Here is a 5,386-nt window from a genome sequence, read left to right on the forward strand (position 1 = left end):
AGCAAGTGGTGGTGACAGCTTCTGAGAAAAGAAGCTGGGGGATAATTGAACGCGGGCGGGGGAGCAGGTCTGAACCCTTTAATCAGAAAGGCGGAGAGTTAAAAGGCGAAATAAAGATGTTCTTGAGATTCCCAGACGATTTTTTCTCCCTTTTCTTTTTTCCTTTCGCTTCAAAAGCTTGGCTTTATTTCTCTTTATCTCCGCTCTCTCCACCCCCACCCCAAAGAAGATACCCCCTCTCCCAGTAGTAAGAACAATTTGGTACTTGAATTAGCCAATTTAGTACTTGAATTACAGGGAGAAAGAGTCACAAAAGGAACAAAAATACCTTCTTTTGTATGTTAAAGACTTCACACCCAAACAGGTCAATGAAAATATTTCCTGATGTGTGTTTATGACGCGACTTTAAAACACGATCGATCATAACAATAAGTATCCATGCACATTCAGACTGTGTAGGTAGATACACAGTCTGCTTGTAAATCTCTGCTCAGTAGTGGCTGCTGGGTTTCTTGGCTGAAGGTGAAAGGCCTTTTAAAGCTGACAATCAGCATAGAGCTGAGGCTGGGACAGTTGTCTAATCAGAGAGCAGTGACAGTCTCTTTTAGCCCCTAAAGAGCAGAAAAACCAAAAAGGACAAATGAATACTGAACAAAAGAATGATTAGGAAAGCAGCTACTTCTGAAATTATCTGGATTACTTTGTTTGTTTCTTAGTTTGTTTAAATACAGTTAGATACATTGGGTTCCAGAAGGGGTGGGAGACCTTAGATGTCTGAGCTCAGGGTAGGAAGGTGAGCTCCCTGTATTCCTTTGGTATCATTTGGATTTGTTATTATAAGGGTGTATTTCCAATTAAAAGTTACTCCTGAAATTAAAAAAATAATAATCTGCATGTGGACAAAGGTAAAGGAGGGAAAAAAGAAAAAGGTGATGGGGTGATGTTGGAATCTAAAAAATGGAATAACACCTAGTATAGTTTCTATAATAAATTCCTACTCAAAGTTAGGTTTCTGAACTCATTTTCTCTAGCCATACCTGTGAACCAACTGAATCCTGGACTCCTCCCCATTCTGGCTTAGCCAGAGTAGAAAGCTGTATTCTCCAACTACTAAGGGTATTCCAAACGGAGGGGATGACCATGTGACAAAGGGACAAGATCTTAGTGGTGAGTTATTAACCGAACATTTTCTCTTTCAATTCCTCATTCAACCTAAAAATGTCTTTTCTCCCTTGCCTGGTAAAGAAAGAACTTATGAATCTGTGTTTCAGAGGCACTGGATTTTCTTTTTTTTTTTTTTTTTGGAGAGATTTTCACTGTAGGGCGCGTGCGCTCGCCAGACAGACAGAGAGAGAGACATAGAGACAGAAAGCGAGAAATCACCCCCCAGGGGGATGGTCACGCCGCAATCCCTTCTCCTCCATTCTCCTCTCGGGATCTTGGGCACGCACGCACATGCGCCCGGCGTGAGTTTTAAGCCACCGGGTCCGGGACACGAACCGCGGTCGACTACGTGGGAGTCCAGCGACATAGCCATTACGCTAACTGCTGGTTCCCAACACTGGATTTTCTTTTAACCTTAAATCCAATGTTAAACTCTTTGGAAAGTGGTACATAATGGGAGGAAGCTAGCCTGGCAGATCCCTTTATAGCCTCTGAGCCAATCTGTGAAGGGTGGAAGTGCATCCAGTGGTCATTATTATAGCAACAAGAACAAAGCAATACAAATTTCAGTTTATGTCATGCTGAGGAAAAATTACAGGTTTATAACTAGCATCTCCCCATAACCATTTATAAGTTCACTAGTAGGACCATTGTACTTTCCTAATGTCACCACTAATAATGTGTTCGTGAGGCTGGCAGGTGGCATGGTGGTTAAGGGCACTGGTCTTCCATATGGCCAACCATAGTTTGAGACCCGGACCTGGTGGCTTGCTTTCTCACTTTCTCTCTTTCTCTGTCCCTCACTGGTCAAATTAAAATAAATAAGTAAATAAAATTAAATAAAAATGATTCTTTAAAAAAATTTTTAAATACTTGAGACCAGCGTTAGCATAATGGCTATGTCACTGGACTCCCACGTAGTCAACCACGGTTTTTGAGTCCCAAGGATCCTAAGAGGAGAATGGAGAAGGGATTGCGGTGTGGCCATCCCCCCTGGGGGGTGATATCTCGCCTTTTTCTTTTTCTTTTCTTTTCTTTTTTTTTTTTTTTTTTGTCTGGCAAGCACACATGCCCTATAGCAAAAACCTCTCAAAAAATTTTAAATACAAAAATAAAATATTGTGTTTGTCTAACACAATACCATCACTCATTTATGTTTATGTTATTCGTGTCCATGACCAGATGGTGATACCTTTAAGTTTCCTGAAAGCATGTATAGGTGTCATCTCTTTTTTTATTTATTTTTTATTTTTATTATTATTTTTTTTTGGAGAGGTTTTCTCTATAGGGCGCGTGTGCTCGCCAGACAGACAGAGAGAGGCATAGAGACAGAAAGCGAGAAATCACCCCCAAGAGGGGATGGCCATGCCGCAATCCCTCTTTTTTTATTTTTTAAAGAATTATTTATTTATGTAATTGTATTTGTTACTATTATTTTTTAATATGACAAAACAGAGACAGAGAGAGAAAGGGAAATCAACTGAGCAAGCCACCAAGTTTAGGACTTGAATTGCAATCAGCTATGTGGGAATCCAGAGCCTTTAACCACTACTCCACCTGCTGGCCCCTAGGTGTCATCTTATAGTAGAGACTTCCATTCAGAAAATTTTTCTCAAACATATATAATCATGACATAAACTTAAGTAATATTACAAAAGAAAAAATTTATGTACATTCACATGAACATTTTTCTCTAAACAGCTTTGAGATATAATTACCATATATCACCAACTTAAAGTATACAATTCAATGTGTTTTTAGTATACATACAAAGTTATGCAACTATTGCCACATCTAATTTTAGAACATTTAAATTCCCGCTCCCTAAGAAATCCTATACCCAGTAGCTGTCACTTCTCATTTGTACCAAAACTCCCCAGTTCTGGAAAACCACCAATGTATCTTCTGTCTCCAAAGATTTGCTTATTCTGGACAGTTCTTGTAAATTGAATCATACAATATGTGGTCTTTCGTGACGGGGGTCATTCACTGAGTGTAATGTTTTCAACAATGTCTAGCCATGTAACAGGCATCGTTCCTTTTTATGGATGAATAATATTCCATTGCACAGATACATTGCATTTTATTTATCCATTCATTAGTTGATAGGCCTCTAGGTTGTTTCCACTCTTTTGCTATTATGAATAATGCTGCTTTGAATACTTGTATACAAGTTTTAGTGTATATGTTCTTATTTCTTTGGAATATATACCTAGGAGTGGAAATGCTAAGCCATATAATAAAACTATGTTTTCTTTTTAAAAAAACTGTTAAACTGTCTTCCAAAGTGGCTATACCATTTGATATTCTCACCACGTTGACTCTGGATTCCCATTTCTCCACATCCTCACTAGTGCTTCCTTTTTTAAAAAAAAAATCATTTTATTATTATTTATTATATTATTTCACTCTCTATTATTATTTTTACATTTGCTATAGGGCACATTTGCTCACCAGAGAGAAAGTAAGAAAGCAAGCCACTAAGACCAGGACTCAAACCATGGTTGGCCATGTGGGAGTTCAATGCCTTAACCACCATGCCACATGCTGACTCCATACACTTCTTATTATCAATTTCTTTTTTCTGGGCAGGGCCTTACAGTGTTGGAATTCTCCAGTCTCAGCCTACCACAGGTACACACTACTGTGTCCAGATTTTAGGGTTGTCATGAATCAAATTCGGGCCTCTTATGTGACCTCAACCTGCTGAGTAGCCACGTCAACTAGCGTGTGCTACCATAGATGGGTTTGTCATTCTTACTATAGCCATCTGCTATAGTATTTTTTTAATTAATTAATTTATTTATCTGTTTGTTGTGATCTTCAAGCTGCCAAGTCTGGTACTTGAACTATGGTTGGCCATGTGGGAATCCATTGCCTTAACCATCATGCCACCTGCTGGCCCCATCTGCTATAATTTTAATGTGGCTCTAAAATATTATGTTTTGGAATTAGTCCCCAATTCAACAGTGTTGGGAGGTGGGGTCTCACAGGAGATGTTTATGTCATGAGGGCTATACCCTCATGAATAGATTAATACCAAATACAAAAATGCTTGAGAGAGCCAGCAGGTGGTGTGGTGTTAAGATGCTTAATTCCCACATAGACAACCATGATTTGAGTCCTGAACCCAGAGGTTTGAAAATCACATAGGATGTGTGTGTAAGTGTGCCTAAGATCCCAAAAGGATAATAGAGGAGAAGGGATTGCAATGTGGCCATCCCTAACCCCCGGGGGGAAGGGTGTTATAATTTCTCACTGTGCTTCTCTCTGTCTCTCTCTGGCCAGTGCACACACCCTATGGCAAAAATAAAATAATAAAAAAAAAAGTTTGAGACTGCAAATTTACTCTCTTGCCCCTTTCACCCCTTTGTCTTCCACCTGGAATTACGCAGTAATAAAGCCCTCATCAACTGCCAGTACCATACTCTTGAACTTCACAGCTTCCAGAACTATGAGCCAATAATTTTGTCCTTCATAAATTACCAGTATTCTGTCATAGCATCACAAAAGGACCAAGACACCATCCTAGTAGGGGTGAAGTGGTAGCTCACTGTAGTTTTGATTTGCATTTCCTTAATCTCTAATGTTCAAGCATTCTTTCATGTGCCTCTTGCTACTTGTATAGCTTCTTTAAAGATATATTCAGTTAAATTCTTTGCCCCATATTTTAATCATTTGTCTTTATTTTTCCCAAGAGATTTTTGCTGTAGGGTACATATGCTTGGAAGAGACAGAGAGAGACACAGAGCCAGGAAGCAAGACATCACTTCCCTGGGGGGGGGATGGACATGCCACAACCCCTTCTCCTCCATTCTTCTCTCAGGATTTTAGACACACATGCACACATGCCCAGCATGAGTTTAAGCCTCCGGGTCTGGGATTCAAAACATGGTCGACTATGTGGGAGTCCAGTGACATAACCATTATGCCATCTGTTAGTCCCTTATCTTTTAATTATTGAGCATGCATACATTTTTATAACTTTTTAAATGTCCAATAAAAAACAGAGTAAGGCCAGGTGACATGGTTGGTTAAGGAGGCTGGATCCCATGGGGGGTCAACTGCAAGTCTCAGAACCAGTGACTTGACAAAAACACTGGGCTCGAGTGTATATGTGCCCAAAATCCCCACAGGAGAATGGAGGAGAAGGAACTTCTGCTGTTGATCTTCCCTGGTGTGGTGCTTTTTCACTCTCTCTCTTTGTTTTTTTTCCAATGAA

This window comes from Tupaia chinensis, unplaced genomic scaffold (assembly GCF_000334495.1).
Source record: "Tupaia chinensis unplaced genomic scaffold, TupChi_1.0 Scaffold149168_1, whole genome shotgun sequence".
NCBI classification, from domain to species: domain Eukaryota; kingdom Metazoa; phylum Chordata; class Mammalia; order Scandentia; family Tupaiidae; genus Tupaia; species Tupaia belangeri.